General features: G+C 43.4%; 17 non-coding genes across 17 annotated transcripts; all 17 read right to left on the bottom strand.

Annotated features, from left to right (window-relative positions):
• Positions 1 to 222: 222 nt before the first annotated feature.
• Positions 223 to 295, bottom strand: TRNAV-CAC (transfer RNA valine (anticodon CAC)). Its single transcript has one exon. It is a non-coding gene; the product is annotated as a tRNA-Val (tRNA).
• A 1051-nt stretch (positions 296 to 1346) lies between these two features.
• Positions 1347 to 1419, bottom strand: TRNAV-AAC (transfer RNA valine (anticodon AAC)). Its single transcript has one exon. It is a non-coding gene; the product is annotated as a tRNA-Val (tRNA).
• Positions 1420 to 1718: 299 nt separating this feature from the next.
• TRNAV-CAC (transfer RNA valine (anticodon CAC)) lies at positions 1719 to 1791 on the bottom strand. The gene has a single exon. It is a non-coding gene; the product is annotated as a tRNA-Val (tRNA).
• Positions 1792 to 2840: 1049 nt separating this feature from the next.
• TRNAV-AAC (transfer RNA valine (anticodon AAC)) lies at positions 2841 to 2913 on the bottom strand. Its single transcript has one exon. It is a non-coding gene; the product is annotated as a tRNA-Val (tRNA).
• Positions 2914 to 3212: 299 nt separating this feature from the next.
• TRNAV-CAC (transfer RNA valine (anticodon CAC)) lies at positions 3213 to 3285 on the bottom strand. Its single transcript has one exon. It is a non-coding gene; the product is annotated as a tRNA-Val (tRNA).
• Positions 3286 to 4335: 1050 nt separating this feature from the next.
• Positions 4336 to 4408, bottom strand: TRNAV-AAC (transfer RNA valine (anticodon AAC)). Its single transcript has one exon. It is a non-coding gene; the product is annotated as a tRNA-Val (tRNA).
• Positions 4409 to 4707: 299 nt separating this feature from the next.
• On the bottom strand, positions 4708 to 4780 carry TRNAV-CAC (transfer RNA valine (anticodon CAC)). Its single transcript has one exon. It is a non-coding gene; the product is annotated as a tRNA-Val (tRNA).
• Positions 4781 to 6202: 1422 nt separating this feature from the next.
• On the bottom strand, positions 6203 to 6275 carry TRNAV-CAC (transfer RNA valine (anticodon CAC)). The gene has a single exon. It is a non-coding gene; the product is annotated as a tRNA-Val (tRNA).
• A 1049-nt stretch (positions 6276 to 7324) lies between these two features.
• On the bottom strand, positions 7325 to 7397 carry TRNAV-AAC (transfer RNA valine (anticodon AAC)). Its single transcript has one exon. It is a non-coding gene; the product is annotated as a tRNA-Val (tRNA).
• A 299-nt stretch (positions 7398 to 7696) lies between these two features.
• Positions 7697 to 7769, bottom strand: TRNAV-CAC (transfer RNA valine (anticodon CAC)). Its single transcript has one exon. It is a non-coding gene; the product is annotated as a tRNA-Val (tRNA).
• A 2544-nt stretch (positions 7770 to 10313) lies between these two features.
• TRNAV-AAC (transfer RNA valine (anticodon AAC)) lies at positions 10314 to 10386 on the bottom strand. Its single transcript has one exon. It is a non-coding gene; the product is annotated as a tRNA-Val (tRNA).
• A 299-nt stretch (positions 10387 to 10685) lies between these two features.
• Positions 10686 to 10758, bottom strand: TRNAV-CAC (transfer RNA valine (anticodon CAC)). Its single transcript has one exon. It is a non-coding gene; the product is annotated as a tRNA-Val (tRNA).
• A 1050-nt stretch (positions 10759 to 11808) lies between these two features.
• On the bottom strand, positions 11809 to 11881 carry TRNAV-AAC (transfer RNA valine (anticodon AAC)). Its single transcript has one exon. It is a non-coding gene; the product is annotated as a tRNA-Val (tRNA).
• Positions 11882 to 12180: 299 nt separating this feature from the next.
• TRNAV-CAC (transfer RNA valine (anticodon CAC)) lies at positions 12181 to 12253 on the bottom strand. Its single transcript has one exon. It is a non-coding gene; the product is annotated as a tRNA-Val (tRNA).
• Positions 12254 to 13673: 1420 nt separating this feature from the next.
• On the bottom strand, positions 13674 to 13746 carry TRNAV-CAC (transfer RNA valine (anticodon CAC)). Its single transcript has one exon. It is a non-coding gene; the product is annotated as a tRNA-Val (tRNA).
• A 956-nt stretch (positions 13747 to 14702) lies between these two features.
• On the bottom strand, positions 14703 to 14775 carry TRNAV-CAC (transfer RNA valine (anticodon CAC)). Its single transcript has one exon. It is a non-coding gene; the product is annotated as a tRNA-Val (tRNA).
• Positions 14776 to 16195: 1420 nt separating this feature from the next.
• Positions 16196 to 16268, bottom strand: TRNAV-CAC (transfer RNA valine (anticodon CAC)). Its single transcript has one exon. It is a non-coding gene; the product is annotated as a tRNA-Val (tRNA).
• Positions 16269 to 17662: the final 1394 nt, after the last annotated feature.

Genomic DNA, 17662 nt, shown 5'->3' with positions numbered 1-17662 from the left:
GTCTTGCATTCGGTACTTGCACATGGCGCATGCTGATTTAATGAGTGCAATTCAGCTTTTTCTCAGACAACATTGGCTTCAGGTTTTTGGAAACCACTTTATTCAGCTAACAGATCGCTTACGTCTTGCCGAGTATACGTGATTTTTGGATTCATAGTCAAGCAGGTGCATTTCCAATTCAGAAGACTTCTAACGTCAGCAGATTTAGCAAAAATTAAATAATGTTTCTGCCAGGTTTCGAACCTGGGACCTTTCGCGTGTGAGGCGAACGTGATAACCACTACACTACAGAAACTGCCACAATGCCGAATTTGCACAGGAAAATTGGGGGAATGTGTTTGCTGCATACCCATCGTATTTAAAAAGTCCCCAGATTCAAATGCCTATTTCCTTCAACATACATAGAAGAAGAAAACAGTCTGTTGATGTGAAATTGTATTCTTGGCAAAAGTTTGATCTGTCCAGTTAATCATTTCAAAACCTACACACATACAGCAAACAATCCCTCCCCTCTGCCTGTGATATAATTAAGGCAGTTAATGCATTAACTTAATTATCCCCAGGCAGTAAAAAATAAAAAACGCACATTTTTCTAAAGTACCATAAGTGGCCCAAAACACAACATGTCCCATAAATGTTACATCACCCGACAGCTCTGATCTGGGTGAGCGACATATCCGAAAATCACCCGGATCAGATCAGGGGTTCAGAAATTTCATAGAAGTCATAATTTTGCCCAGGCGAACCCGGGATTTCATGCCCAAAACAGTTCCATAGATTGGCGGCTAAGTGCCGCTGGAGGACCGACCTGGAACCGCGAGGTTTTTAAATGCCGAAAATAGCTCCAGGGCATTCGCGGCAAAGTCCCCTTGAAGTCTATTTGTGGTTTAAGTCAATGCGAACAAGATGGCCGCCACCGCGTGTTCCAATGTCGAATGGCGGCCACGTCGACTGTTCGGGAGTTCGAAGAACCATTGTCTAAAGTCCCAATGGCCACAAGTAGGGTCTCTCAGCCAAAACAAATTAAAAGGGGCCATAGTCACAGAGCAAAAGGTTGGCAAATATTCCTCTCCAAAAACCAGTGGCGAGGTCACTTTCGCCACAACTCTATTCAGCAAGCTGATCGCTCATGTGAGTAAACATGATTTTCTTGCATTTTTAGTAGAAAATCCATCTCTGAAAGTACAGCGAGCATGAGTTTTGCTTTTGTCGACGGTGATTTTTGCACAAAACCCTTCTCCCATTGTAGGGAATATGACAAAAGGAACAGATGCACTTGAAATTTGCAAAGAGACTTCGAAAAGCCGCATTCTAACAAAAAGGAATCAAAAACAGAACAAAAGCAATGTTTCTGCCCGGTTTCGACCCGGGGACCTTTCGCGTGTTAGGCGAACGTGATAACCACTACACTACAGAAACTACAGCTGCGCTTATCCATGTTGAGACCGGAGTAGCATGCGCCATGTGCAAGCACTGAATGCAAGACAGAAAATGCTGTCTTGCATTCGGTACTTGCACATGGCGCATGCTGATTTAATGAGTGCAATTCAGCTTTTTCTCAGACAACATTGGCTTCAGGTTTTTGGAAACCACTTTATTCAGCTAACAGATCGCTTACGTCTTGCCGAGTATACGTGATTTTTGGATTCATAGTCAAGCAGGTGCATTTCCAATTCAGAAGACTTCTAACGTCAGCAGATTTAGCAAAAATTAAATAATGTTTCTGCCAGGTTTCGAACCTGGGACCTTTCGCGTGTGAGGCAAACGTGATAACCACTACACTACAGAAACTGCCACAATGCCGACTTTGCGCATGAAAATTGGGGGAATGTGTTTGCTGCATACCCATCGTATTTAAAAAGTCCCCAGATTCAAATGCCTATTTCCTTCAACATACATAGAAGAAGAAAACAGTCTGTTGATGTGAAATTGTATTCTTGACAAAAGTTTGATCTGTCCAGTAAAATCATTTCCAAACCTACACACATACAGTAAACAATCCCTCCCCTCTGCCTGTGATATAATTAAGGCAGTTAATGCATTAACTTAATTATCCCCAGGCAGAAAAAAAAAAAACGCACATTTTTCTAAAGTACCATAAGTGGCCCAAAACACAACATATCCACATAAATGTTACATCACCCGACAGTTCTGATCTGGGTGAGCGACATATCCGAAAATCACCCAGATCAGATCAGGGGTTCAGAAATTTCATAGAAGTCATAATTTTGCCCAGGCGAACCCGGGATTTCATGCCCAAAACAGTTCCATAGATTGGCGGCTAAGTGCCGCTGGAGGACCGACCTGGAACCACGAGGTTTTCATGCCGAAAATAGCTCCAGGGCATTCGCGGCAAAGTCCCCTTGAAGTCTATTCGTGGTTTAAGTCAATGCGAACAAGATGTCCGCCACCGCGTGTTCCAATGTCGAATGGCGGCCACGTCGACTGTTCGGGAGTTCGAAGAACCATTGTCTAAAGTCCCAATGGCCACAAATAGGGTCTCTCAGCCAAAACAAATTAAAAGGGGCCATAGTCACAGAGCAAAAGGTTGGCAAATATTCCTCTCCAAAAACCAGTGGCGAGGTCAGTTTCGCCACAACTCTATTCAGCAAGCTGATCGCTCATGTGAGTAAACATGATTTTCTTGCATTTTTAGTAGAAAATCCATCTCTGAAAATACAGCGAGCATGAGTTTTGCTTTTGTCGACGGTGATTTTTGCACAAAACCCTTCTCCCATTGTAGGGAATATGACAAAAAGAACAGATGCACTTGAAATTTGCAAAGAGACTTCGAAAAGCCGCATTCTAACAAAAAGGAATCCAAAACGGAACAAAAGCAATGTTTCTGCCCAGTTTTGAACCGGGGACCTTTCGCGTGTTAGGCGAACATGATAACCACTACACTACAGAAACTACAGCTGTGCAGATCCCTGTTGAGACCGGAGTAGCATGCGCCATGTGCAAGCACTGAATGCAAGACAGAAAATGCTGTCTTGCATTCGGTACTTGCACATGGCGCATGCTGATTTAATGAGTGCAATTTAGCTTTTTCTCAGACAACATTAGCTTCAGGTTTTTGGAAACCACTTTATTCAGCTAACAGATCGCTTACGTCTTGCCGAGTATACGTGATTTTTGGATTCATAGTCAAGCAGGTGCATTTCCAATTCAGAAGACTTCTAACGTCAGCAGATTTAGCAAAAATTAAATAATGTTTCTGCCAGGTTTTGAACCTGGGACCTTTCGCGTGTGAGGCGAACGTGATAACCACTACACTACAGAAACTGCCACAATGCCAACTTTGCGCAGGAAAATTGGGGGAATGTGTTTGCTGCATACCCATCGTATTTAAAAAGTCCCCAGATTCAAATGCCTATTTCCTTCAACATACATAGAAGAAGAAAACAGTCTGTTGATGTGAAATTGTATTCTTGGCAAAAGTTTGATCTGTCCAGTCAATCATTTCCAAACCTACACACATACAGCAAACAATCCCTCCCCTCTGCCTGTGATATAATTAAGGCAGTTAATGCATTAACTTAATTATTCCCAGGCAGAAAAAAATAAAAAACGCACATTTTTCTAAAGTACCATAAGTGGCCCAAAACACAACATATCCCCATAAATGTTACATCACCCGACAGCTCTGATCTGGGTGAGCGACATATCCGAAAATCACCCAGATCAGATCAGGGGTTCAGAAATTTCATAGAAGTCATAATTTTGCCCAGGCGAACCCGGGATTTCATGCCCAAAACAGTTCCATAGATTGGCGGCTAAGTGCCGCTGGAGGACCGACCTGGAACCGCGAGGTTTTCATGCCGAAAATAGCTCCAGGGCATTCGCGGCAAAGTCCCCTTGAAGTCTATTCGTGGTTTAAGTCAATGCGAACAAGATGGCCGCCACCGCGTGTTCCAATGTCGAATGGCGGCCACGTCGACTGTTCGGGAGTTCGAAGAACCATTGTCTAAAGTCCCAATGGCCACAAATAGGGTCTCTCAGCCAAAACAAATTAAAAGGGGCCATAGTCACAGAGCAAAAGGTTGGCAAATATTCCTCTCCAAAAACCAGTGGCGAGGTCACTTTCGCCACAACTCTATACAGCAAGCTCATCGCTCATGTGAGTAAACATGATTTTCTTGCATTTTTAGTAGAAAATCCATCTCTGAAAATACAGCGAGCATGAGTTTTGCTTTTGTCGACGGTGATTTTTGCACAAAACCCTTCTCCCATTGTAGGGAATATGACAAAAAGAACAGATGCACTTGAAATTTGCAAAGAGACTTCGAAAAGCCGCATTCTAACAAAAAGGAATCCAAAACGGAACAAAAGCAATGTTTCTGCCCAGTTTTGAACCGGGGACCTTTCGCGTGTTAGGCGAACATGATAACCACTACACTACAGAAACTACAGCTGTGCAGATCCCTGTTGAGACCGGAGTAGCATGCGCCATGTGCAAGCACTGAATGCAAGACAGAAAATGCTGTCTTGCATTCGGTACTTGCACATGGCGCATGCTGATTTAATGAGTGCAATTTAGCTTTTTCTCAGACAACATTAGCTTCAGGTTTTTGGAAACCACTTTATTCAGCTAACAGATCGCTTACGTCTTGCCGAGTATACGTGATTTTTGGATTCATAGTCAAGCAGGTGCATTTCCAATTCAGAAGACTTCTAACGTCAGCAGATTTAGCAAAAATTAAATAATGTTTCTGCCAGGTTTTGAACCTGGGACCTTTCGCGTGTGAGGCGAACGTGATAACCACTACACTACAGAAACTGCCACAATGCCAACTTTGCGCAGGAAAATTGGGGGAATGTGTTTGCTGCATACCCATCGTATTTAAAAAGTCCCCAGATTCAAATGCCTATTTCCTTCAACATACATAGAAGAAGAAAACAGTCTGTTGATGTGAAATTGTATTCTTGGCAAAAGTTTGATCTGTCCAGTCAATCATTTCCAAACCTACACACATACAGCAAACAATCCCTCCCCTCTGCCTGTGATATAATTAAGGCAGTTAATGCATTAACTTAATTATTCCCAGGCAGAAAAAAATAAAAAACGCACATTTTTCTAAAGTACCATAAGTGGCCCAAAACACAACATATCCCCATAAATGTTACATCACCCGACAGCTCTGATCTGGGTGAGCGACATATCCGAATATCACCCAGATCAGATCAGGGGTTCAGAAATTTCATAGAAGTCATAATTTTGCCCAGGCGAACCCAGGATTTCATGCCCAAAACAGTTCCATAGATTGGCGGCTAAGTGCCGCTGGAGGACCGACCTGGAACCGCGAGGTTTTCATGCCGAAAATAGCTCCAGGGCATTCGCGGCAAAGTCCCCTTGAAGTCTATTCGTGGTTTAAGTCAATGCGAACAAGAGGGCCGCCACCGCGTGTTCCAATGTCGATTGGCGGCCACGTCGACTGTTCGGGAGTTCGAAGAACCATTGTCTAAAGTTCCAATGGCCACAAATAGGGTCTCTCAGCCAAAACAAATTAAAAGGGGCCATAGTCACAGAGCAAAAGGTTGGCAAATATTCCTCTCCAAAAACCAGTGGCGAGGTCACTTTCGTCACAACTCTATTCAGCAAGCTGATCGCTCATGTGAGTAAACATGATTTTCTTGCATTTTTAGTAGAAAATCCATCTCTGAAAGTACAGCGAGCATGAGTTTTGCTTTTGTCGACGGTGATTTTTGCACAAAACCCTTCTCCCATTGTAGGGAATATGACAAAAAGAACAGATGCACTTGAAATTTGCAAAGAGACTTCGAAAAGCCGCATTCTAACAAAAAGGAATCCAAAACTGAACGAAAGCAATGTTTCTGCCTGGTTTCGAAACGGGGACCTTTCGCGTGTTAGGTGAACATGATAACCACTACACTACAGAAACTACAGCTGTGCACATCCCTGTTGAGACCGGAGTAGCATGCGCCATGTGCAAGCACTGAATGCAAGACAGAAAATGCTGTCTTGCATTCGGTACTTGCACATGGCGCATGCTGATTTAATAAGTGCAATTCAGCTTTTTCTCAGACAACATTAGCTTCAGGTTTTTGGAAACCACTTTATTCAGCTAACAGATCGCTTACGTCTTGCCGAGTATACGTGATTTTTGGATTCATAGTCAAGCAGGTGCATTTCCAATTCAGAAGACTTCTAACGTCAGCAGATTGAGCAAAAATTAAATAATGTTTCAGCCAGGTTTCGAACCTGGGACCTTTCGCGTGTGAGGCGAACGTGATAACCACTACACTACAGAAACTGCCACAATACCGACCTTGCGCAGGAAAATTGGGGGAATGTGTTTGCTGCATACCCATCGTATTTAAAAAGTCCCCAGATTCAAATGCCTATTTCCTTCAACATACATAGAAGAAGAAAACAGTCTGTTGATGTGAAATTGTATTCTTGGCAAAAGTTTGATCTGTCCAGTCAATCATTTCCAAACCTACACACATACAGCAAACAATCCCTCCCCTCTGCCTGTGATATAATTAAGGCAGTTAATGCATTAACTTAATTATCCCCAGGCAGAAAAAAATAAAAAACGCACATTTTTCTAAAGTAACATAAGTGGCCCAAAACACAACATATCCCCATAAATGTTACATCACCCGACAGCTCTGATCTGGGTGAGCGACATATCCGAAAATCACCCAGATCAGATCAGGGGTTCAGAAATTTCATAGAAGTCATAATTTTGCCCAGGCGAACCCGGGATTTCATGCCCAAAACAGTTCCATAGATTGGCGGCTAAGTGCCGCTGGAGGACCGACCTGGAACCGCGAGGTTTTCATGCCGAAAATAACTCCAGGGCATTCGCGGCAAAGTCCCCTTGAAGTCTATTCGTGGTTTAAGTCAATGCGAACAAGATGGCCGCCACCGCGTGTTCCAATGTCGAATGGCGGCCACGTCGACTGTTCGGGAGTTCGAAGAACCATGTCTAAAGTCCCAATGGCCACAAATAGGGTCTCTCAGCCAAAACAAATTAAAAGGGGCCATAGTCACAGAGCAAAAGGTTGGCAAATATTCCTCTCCAAAAACCAGTGGCGAGGTCAGTTTCGCCACAACTCTATTCAGCAAGCTGATCGCTCATGTGAGTAAACATGATTTTCTTGCATTTTTAGTAGAAAATCCATCTCTGAAAATACAGCGAGCATGAGTTTTGCTTTTGTCAACGGTGATTTTTGCACAAAACCCTTCTCCCATTGTAGGGAATATGACAAAAGGAACAGATGCACTTGAAATTTGCAAAGAGACTTCGAAAAGCCGCATTCTAACAAAAAGGAATCCAAAACAGAACAAAAGAAATGTTTCTGCCCAGTTTCGAACCGGGGACCTTTCGCGTGTTAGGCGAACATGATAACCACTACACTACAGAAACTACAGCTGTGCAGATCCCTGTTGAGACCGGAGTAGCATGCGCCATGTGCAAGCACTGAATGCAAGACAGAAAATGCTGTCTTGCATTCGGTACTTGCACATGGCGCATGCTGATTTAATGAGTGCAATTTAGCTTTTTCTCAGACAACATTGGCTTCAGGTTTTTGGAAACCACTTTATTCAGCTAACAGATCGCTTACGTCTTGCCGAGTATACGTGATTTTTGGATTCATAGTCAAGCAGGTGCATTTCCAATTCAGAAGACTTCTAACGTCAGCAGATTTAGCAAAAATTAAATAATGTTTCTGCCAGGTTTCGAACCTGGGACCTTTCGCGTGTGAGGCGAACGTGATAACCACTACACTACAGAAACTGCCACAATGCTGACTTTGCGCAGGAAGATTGGGGGAATGTGTTTGCTGCATACCCATCGTATTTAAAAAGTCCCCAGATTCAAATGCCTGTTTCCTTCAACATACATAGAAGAAGAAAACAGTCTGTTGATGTGAAATTGTATTCTTGGCAAAAGTTTGATCTGTCCAGTCAATCATTTCCAAACCTACACACATACAGCAAACAATCCCTCCCCTCTGCCTGTGATATAATTAAGGCAGTTAATGCATTAACTTAATTATCCCCAGGCAGAAAAAAATAAAAACGCAAATTTTTCTAAAGTAACATAAGTGGCCCAAAACACAACATATCCCCATAAATGTTACATCACCCGACAGCTCTGATCTGGGTGAGCGACATATCCGAAAATTACCCAGATCAGATCAGGGGTTCAGAAATTTCATAGAAGTCATAATTTTGCCCAGGCGAACGCAGGATTTCATGCCCAAAACAGTTCCATAGATTGGCGGCTAAGTGCCGCTGGAGGACCGACCTGGAACCGCGAGGTTTTCATGCCGAAAATAGCTCCAGGGCATTCGCGGCAAAGTCCCCTTGAAGTCTATTCGTGGTTTAAGTCAATGCGAACAAGATGGCCGCCAACGCGTGTTCCAATGTCGAATGGCGGCCACGTCGACTGTTCGGGAGTTCGAAGAACCATTGTCTAAAGTCCCAATGGCCACAAATAGGGTCTCTCAGCCAAAACAAATTAAAAGGGGCCATAGTCACAGAGCAAAAGGTTGGCAAATATTCCTCTCCAAAAACCAGTGGCGAGGTCACTTTCGCCACAACTCTATTCAGCAAGCTGATCGCTCATGTGAGTAAACATGATTTTCTTGCATTTTTAGTAGAAAATCCATCTCTGAAAGTACAGCGAGCATGAGTTTTGCTTTTGTCGACGGTGATTTTTGCACAAAACGATTCTCCCATTGTAGGGAATATGACAAAAAGAACAGATGCACTTGAAATTTGCAAAGAGACTTCGAAAAGCCGCATTCTAACAAAAAGGAATCCAAAACTGAACGAAAACAATGTTTCTGCCTGGTTTCGAAACGGGGACCTTTCGCGTGTTAGGCGAACGTGATAACCACTACACTACAGAAACTACAGCTGTGCACATCCATGTTGAGACCGGAGTAGCATGCGCCATGTGCAAGCACTGAATGCAAGACAGAAAATGCTCTCTTGCATTCGGTACTTGCACATGGCGCATGCTGATTTAATGAGTGCAATTCAGCTTTTTCTCAGACAACATTGGCTTCAGGTTTTTGGAAACCACTTTATTCAGCTAACAGATCGCTTACGTCTTGCCGAGTATACGTGATTTTTGGATTCATAGTCAAGCAGGTGCATTTCCAATTCAGAAGACTTCTAACGTCGGCAGATTTAGCAAAAATTAAATAATGTTTCTGCCAGGTTTCGAACCTGGGACCTTTCGCGTGTGAGGCAAACGTGATAACCACTACACTATAGAAACTGCCACAATTCCGACTTTGCGCAGGAAAATTGGGGGAATGTGTTTGCTGCATACCCATCATATTTAAAAAGTCCCCAGATTCAAATGCCTATTTCCTTCAACATACATAGAAGAAGAAAACAGTCTGTTGATGTGAAATTGTATTCTTGGCAAAAGTTTGATCTGTCCAGTCAATCATTTCCAAACCTACACACATACAGCAAACAATCCCTCCCCTCTGCCTGTGATATAGTTAAGGCAGTTAATGCATTAACTTAATTATCCCCAGGCAGAAAAAAATAAAAAACGCACATTTTTCTAAAGTACCATAAGTGGCCCAAAACACAACATATCCACATAAATGTTACATCACCCGACAGCTCTGATCTGAGTGAGCGACATATCCGAAAATCACCCAGATCAGATCAGGGGTTCAGAAATTTCATAGAAGTCATAATTTTGCCCAGGCGAACCCGGGATTTCATGCCCAAAACAGTTCCATAGATTGGCGGCTAAGTGCCGCTGGAGGACCGACCTGGAACCGCGAGGTTTTCATGCCGAAAATAGCTCCAGGGCATTCGCGGCAAAGTCCCCTTGAAGTCTATTCGTGGTTTAAGTCAATGCGAACAAGATGGCCGCCACCGCGTGTTCCAATGTCGAATGGCGGCCACGTCGACTGTTCGGGAGTTCGAAGAACCATTGTCTAAAGTCCCAATGGCCACAAATAGGGTCTCTCAGCCAAAACAAATTAAAAGGGGCCATAGTCACAGAGCAAAAGGTTGGCAAATATTCCTCTCCAAAAACCAGTGGCGAGGTCACTTTCGCCACAACTCTATACAGCAAGCTCATCGCTCATGTGAGTAAACATGATTTTCTTGCATTTTTAGTAGAAAATCCATCTCTGAAAATACAGCGAGCATGAGTTTTGCTTTTGTCGACGGTGATTTTTGCACAAAACCCTTCTCCCATTGTAGGGAATATGACAAAAAGAACAGATGCACTTGAAATTTGCAAAGAGACTTCGAAAAGCCGCATTCTAACAAAAAGGAATCCAAAACGGAACAAAAGCAATGTTTCTGCCCAGTTTTGAACCGGGGACCTTTCGCGTGTTAGGCGAACATGATAACCACTACACTACAGAAACTACAGCTGTGCAGATCCCTGTTGAGACCGGAGTAGCATGCGCCATGTGCAAGCACTGAATGCAAGACAGAAAATGCTGTCTTGCATTCGGTACTTGCACATGGCGCATGCTGATTTAATGAGTGCAATTTAGCTTTTTCTCAGACAACATTAGCTTCAGGTTTTTGGAAACCACTTTATTCAGCTAACAGATCGCTTACGTCTTGCCGAGTATACGTGATTTTTGGATTCATAGTCAAGCAGGTGCATTTCCAATTCAGAAGACTTCTAACGTCAGCAGATTTAGCAAAAATTAAATAATGTTTCTGCCAGGTTTTGAACCTGGGACCTTTCGCGTGTGAGGCGAACGTGATAACCACTACACTACAGAAACTGCCACAATGCCAACTTTGCGCAGGAAAATTGGGGGAATGTGTTTGCTGCATACCCATCGTATTTAAAAAGTCCCCAGATTCAAATGCCTATTTCCTTCAACATACATAGAAGAAGAAAACAGTCTGTTGATGTGAAATTGTATTCTTGGCAAAAGTTTGATCTGTCCAGTCAATCATTTCCAAACCTACACACATACAGCAAACAATCCCTCCCCTCTGCCTGTGATATAATTAAGGCAGTTAATGCATTAACTTAATTATTCCCAGGCAGAAAAAAATAAAAAACGCACATTTTTCTAAAGTACCATAAGTGGCCCAAAACACAACATATCCCCATAAATGTTACATCACCCGACAGCTCTGATCTGGGTGAGCGACATATCCGAAAATCACCCAGATCAGATCAGGGGTTCAGAAATTTCATAGAAGTCATAATTTTGCCCAGGCGAACCCAGGATTTCATGCCCAAAACAGTTCCATAGATTGGCGGCTAAGTGCCGCTGGAGGACCGACCTGGAACCGCGAGGTTTTCATGCCGAAAATAGCTCCAGGGCATTCGCGGCAAAGTCCCCTTGAAGTCTATTCGTGGTTTAAGTCAATGCGAACAAGAGGGCCGCCACCGCGTGTTCCAATGTCGAATGGCGGCCACGTCGACTGTTCGGGAGTTCGAAGAACCATTGTCTAAAGTTCCAATGGCCACTAATAGGGTCTCTCAGCCAAAACAAATTAAAAGGGGCCATAGTCACAGAGCAAAAGGTTGGCAAATATTCCTCTCCAAAAACCAGTGGCGAGGTCACTTTCGCCACAACTCTATTCAGCAAGCTGATCGCTCATGTGAGTAAACATGATTTTCTTGCATTTTTAGTAGAAAATCCATCTCTGAAAGTACAGCGAGCATGAGTTTTGCTTTTGTCGACGGTGATTTTTGCACAAAACCCTTCTCCCATTGTAGGGAATATGACAAAAAGAACAGATGCACTTGAAATTTGCAAAGAGACTTCGAAAAGCCGCATTCTAACAAAAAGGAATCCAAAACAGAACAAAAGCAATGTTTCTGCCCGGTTTCGAACCGGGGACCTTTCGCGTGTTCGGCAAACGTGATAACCACTACACTACAGAAACTACAACTGTGCAGATCCATGTTGAGACCGGAGTAGCATGCGCCATGTGCAAGCACTGAATGCAAGACAGAAAATGCTGTCTTGCATTCGGTACTTGCACATGGCGCATGCTGATTTAATGAGTGCAATTCAGCTTTTTCTCAGACAACATTGGCTTCAGGTTTTTGGAAACCACTTTATTCAGCTAACAGATCGCTTACGTCTTGCCGAGTATACGTGATTTTTGGATTCATAGTCAAGCAGGTGCATTTCCAATTCAGAAGACTTCTAACGTCAGCAGATTTAGCAAAAATTAAATAATGTTTCTGCCAGGTTTCAAACCTGGGACCTTTCGCGTGTGAGGCGAACGTGATAACCACTACACTACAAAAACTGCCACAATGCCGACTTTGCGCATGAAAATTGGTTGAATGTGTTTGCTGCATACCCATCGTATTTAAAAAGTCCCCAGATTCAAATGCCTATTTCCTTCAACATACATAGAAGAAGAAAACAGTCTGTTGATGTGAAATTGTATTCTTGGCAAAAGTTTGATCTGTCCAGTCAATCATTTCCAAACCTACACACATACAGTAAACAATCCCTCCCCTCTGCCTGTGATATAATTAAGGCAGTTAATGCATTAACTTAATTATCCCGAGGCAGAAAAAATAAAAAATGCACATTTTTCTAAAGTACCATAAGTGGCCCAAAACACAACATATCCCCATAAATGTTACATCACCCGACAGCTCTGATCTGGGTGAGCGACATATCCGAAAATCACCCAGATCAGATCAGTGGTTCAGAAATTTCATAGAAGTCATAATTTTGCCCAGGCGAACCCGGGATTTCATGCCCAAAACAGTTCCATAGATTGGCGGCTAAGTGCCGCTGGAGGACCGACCTGGAACCGCGAGGTTTTCATGCCGAAAATAGCTCCAGGGCATTCGCGGCAAAGTCCCCTTGAAGTCTATTTGTGGTTTAAGTCAATGTGAACAAGATGGCCGCCACCGCGGGTTCCAATGTCGAATGGCGGCCACGTCGACTGTTCGGGAGTTCGAAGAACCATGTCTAAAGTCCCAATGGCCACAAATAGGGTCTCTCAGCCAAAACAAATTAAAAGGGGCCATAGTCACAGAGCAAAAGGTTGGCAAATATTCCTCTCCAAAAACCAGTGGCGAGGTCAGTTTCGCCACAACTCTATTCAGCAAGCTGATCGCTCATGTGAGTAAACATGATTTTCTTGCATTTTTAGTAGAAAATCCATCTCTGAAAATACAGCGAGCATGAGTTTTGCTTTTGTCAACGGTGATTTTTGCACAAAACCCTTCTCCCATTGTAGGGAATATGACAAAAGGAACAGATGCACTTGAAATTTGCAAAGAGACTTCGAAAAGCCGCATTCTAACAAAAAGGAATCCAAAACAGAACAAAAGCAATGTTTCTGCCCAGTTTCGAACCGGGGACCTTTCGCGTGTTAGGCGAACATGATAACCACTACACTACAGAACTTACAGCTGTGCAGATCCCTGTTGAGACCGGAGTAGCATGCGCCATGTGCAAGCACTGAATGCAAGACAGAAAATGCTGTCTTGCATTCGGTACTTGCACATGGCGCATGCTGATTTAATGAGTGCAATTTAGCTTTTTCTCAGAAAACATTGGCTTCAGGTTTTTGGAAACCACTTTATTCAGCTAACAGATCGCTTACGTCTTGCCGAGTATACGTGATTTTTGGATTCATAGTCAAGCAGGTGCATTTCCAATTCAGAAGACTTCTAACGTCAGCAGATTTAGCAAAAATTAAATAATGTTTCTGCCAGGTTTCGAACCTGGGACCTTTCGCGTGTGAGGCGAACGTGATAACCACTACACTACAGAAACTGCCACAATGCTGACTTTGCGCAGGAAGATTGGGGGAATGTGTTTGCTGCATACCCATCGTATTTAAAAAGTCCCCAGATTCAAATGCCTGTTTCCTTCAACATACATAGAAGAAGAAAACAGTCTGTTGATGTGAAATTGTATTCTTGGCAAAAGTTTGATCTGTCCAGTCAATCATTTCCAAACCTACACACATACAGCAAACAATCCCTCCCCTCTGCCTGTGATATAATTAAGGCAGTTAATGCATTAACTTAATTATCCCCAGGCAGAAAAAAATAAAAACGCAAATTTTTCTAAAGTAACATAAGTGGCCCAAAACACAACATATCCCCATAAATGTTACATCACCCGACAGCTCTGATCTGGGTGAGCGACATATCCGAAAATTACCCAGATCAGATCAGGGGTTCAGAAATTTCATAGAAGTCATAATTTTGCCCAGGCGAACGCAGGATTTCATGCCCAAAACAGTTCCATAGATTGGCGGCTAAGTGCCGCTGGAGGACCGACCTGGAACCGCGAGGTTTTCATGCCGAAAATAGCTCCAGGGCATTCGCGGCAAAGTCCCCTTGAAGTCTATTCGTGGTTTAAGTCAATGCGAACAAGATGGCCGCCAACGCGTGTTCCAATGTCGAATGGCGGCCACGTCGACTGTTCGGGAGTTCGAAGAACCATTGTCTAAAGTCCCAATGGCCACAAATAGGGTCTCTCAGCCAAAACAAATTAAAAGGGGCCATAGTCACAGAGCAAAAGGTTGGCAAATATTCCTCTCCAAAAACCAGTGGCGAGGTCACTTCCGCCACAACTCTATTCAGCAAGCTGATCGCTCATGTGCGAAACGGGGACCTTTCGCGTGTTAGGCGAACGTGATAACCACTACACTACAGAAACTACAGCTGCATTTCCAATTCAGAAGACTTCTAACGTCAGCAGATTTAGCAAAAATTAAATAATGTTTCTGCCAGGTTTCAAACCTGGGACCTTTCGCGTGTGAGGCGAACGTGATAACCACTACACTACAAAAACTGCCACAATGCCGACTTTGCGCATGAAAATTGGTTGAATGTGTTTGCTGCATACCCATCGTATTTAAAAAGTCCCCAGATTCAAATGCCTATTTCCTTCAACATACATAGAAGAAGAAAACAGTCTGTTGATGTGAAATTGTATTCTTGGCAAAAGTTTGATCTGTCCAGTCAATCATTTCCAAACCTACACACATACAGTAAACAATCCCTCCCCTCTGCCTGTGATATAATTAAGGCAGTTAATGCATTAACTTAATTATCCCCAGGCAGAAAAAATAAAAAATGCACATTTTTCTAAAGTACCATAAGTGGCCCAAAACACAACATATCCCCATAAATGTTACATCACCCGACAGCTCTGATCTGGGTGAGCGACATATCCGAAAATCACCCAGATCAGATCAGTGGTTCAGAAATTTCATAGAAGTCATAATTTTGCCCAGGCGAACCCGGGATTTCATGCCCAAAACAGTTCCATAGATTGGCGGCTAAGTGCCGCTGGAGGACCGACCTGGAACCGCGAGGTTTTCATGCCGAAAATAGCTCCAGGGCATTCGCGGCAAAGTCCCCTTGAAGTCTATTTGTGGTTTAAGTCAATGTGAACAAGATGGCCGCCACCGCGGGTTCCAATGTCGAATGGCGGCCACGTCGACTGTTCGGGAGTTCGAAGAACCATGTCTAAAGTCCCAATGGCCACAAATAGGGTCTCTCAGCCAAAACAAATTAAAAGGGGCCATAGTCACAGAGCAAAAGGTTGGCAAATATTCCTCTCCAAAAACCAGTGGCGAGGTCAGTTTCGCCACAACTCTATTCAGCAAGCTGATCGCTCATGTGAGTAAACATGATTTTCTTGCATTTTTAGTAGAAAATCCATCTCTGAAAATACAGCGAGCATGAGTTTTGCTTTTGTCAACGGTGATTTTTGCACAAAACCCTTCTCCCATTGTAGGGAATATGACAAAAGGAACAGATGCACTTGAAATTTGCAAAGAGACTTCGAAAAGCCGCATTCTAACAAAAAGGAATCCAAAACAGAACAAAAGCAATGTTTCTGCCCAGTTTCGAACCGGGGACCTTTCGCGTGTTAGGCGAACATGATAACCACTACACTACAGAACTTACAGCTGTGCAGATCCCTGTTGAGACCGGAGTAGCATGCGCCATGTGCAAGCACTGAATGCAAGACAGAAAATGCTGTCTTGCATTCGGTACTTGCACATGGCGCATGCTGATTTAATGAGTGCAATTTAGCTTTTTCTCAGAAAACATTGGCTTCAGGTTTTTGGAAACCACTTTATTCAGCTAACAGATCGCTTACGTCTTGCCGAGTATACGTGATTTTTGGATTCATAGTCAAGCAGGTGCATTTCCAATTCAGAAGACTTCTAACGTCAGCAGATTTAGCAAAAATTAAATAATGTTTCTGCCAGGTTTCGAACCTGGGACCTTTCGCGTGTGAGGCGAACGTGATAACCACTACACTACAGAAACTGCCACAATGCTGACTTTGCGCAGGAAGATTGGGGGAATGTGTTTGCTGCATACCCATCGTATTTAAAAAGTCCCCAGATTCAAATGCCTGTTTCCTTCAACATACATAGAAGAAGAAAACAGTCTGTTGATGTGAAATTGTATTCTTGGCAAAAGTTTGATCTGTCCAGTCAATCATTTCCAAACCTACACACATACAGCAAACAATCCCTCCCCTCTGCCTGTGATATAATTAAGGCAGTTAATGCATTAACTTAATTATCCCCAGGCAGAAAAAAATAAAAACGCAAATTTTTCTAAAGTAACATAAGTGGCCCAAAACACAACATATCCCCATAAATGTTACATCACCCGACAGCTCTGATCTGGGTGAGCGACATATCCGAAAATTACCCAGATCAGATCAGGGGTTCAGAAATTTCATAGAAGTCATAATTTTGCCCAGGCGAACGCAGGATTTCATGCCCAAAACAGTTCCATAGATTGGCGGCTAAGTGCCGCTGGAGGACCGACCTGGAACCGCGAGGTTTTCATGCCGAAAATAGCTCCAGGGCATTCGCGGCAAAGTCCCCTTGAAGTCTATTCGTGGTTTAAGTCAATGCGAACAAGATGGCCGCCAACGCGTGTTCCAATGTCGAATGGCGGCCACGTCGACTGTTCGGGAGTTCGAAGAACCATTGTCTAAAGTCCCAATGGCCACAAATAGGGTCTCTCAGCCAAAACAAATTAAAAGGGGCCATAGTCACAGAGCAAAAGGTTGGCAAATATTCCTCTCCAAAAACCAGTGGCGAGGTCACTTTCGCCACAACTCTATTCAGCAAGCTGATCGCTCATGTGAGTAAACATGATTTTCTTGCATTTTTAGTAGAAAATCCATCTCTGAAAGTACAGCGAGCATGAGTTTTGCTTTTGTCGACGGTGATTTTTGCACAAAACCCTTCTCCCATTGTAGGGAATATGACAAAAAGAACAGATGCACTTGAAATTTGCAAAGAGACTTCGAAAAGCCGCATTCTAACAAAAAGGAATCCAAAACTGAACGAAAGCAATGTTTCTGCCTGGTTTCGAAACGGGGACCTTTCGCGTGTTAGGCGAACGTGATAACCACTACACTACAGAAACTACAGCTGTGCACATCCATGTTGAGACCGGAGTAGCATGCGCCATGTGCAAGCACTGAATGCAAGACAGAAAATGCTCTCTTGCATTCGGTACTTGCACATGGCGCATGCTGATTTAATGAGTGCAATTCAGCTTTTTCTCAGACAACATTGGCTTCAGGTTTTTGGAAACCACTTTATTCAGCTAACAGATCGCTTACGTCTTGCCGAGTATACGTGATTTTTGGATTCATAGTCAAGCAGGTGCATTTCCAATTCAGAAGACTTCTAACG

This window comes from Pelobates fuscus, chromosome 2 (genome assembly GCF_036172605.1).
Source record: "Pelobates fuscus isolate aPelFus1 chromosome 2, aPelFus1.pri, whole genome shotgun sequence".
NCBI lineage: Eukaryota > Metazoa > Chordata > Amphibia > Anura > Pelobatidae > Pelobates > Pelobates fuscus.
The sequence above is the reverse complement of the archived record's forward strand: the minus strand, read 5'-3'. Positions and strand labels throughout refer to the sequence as shown.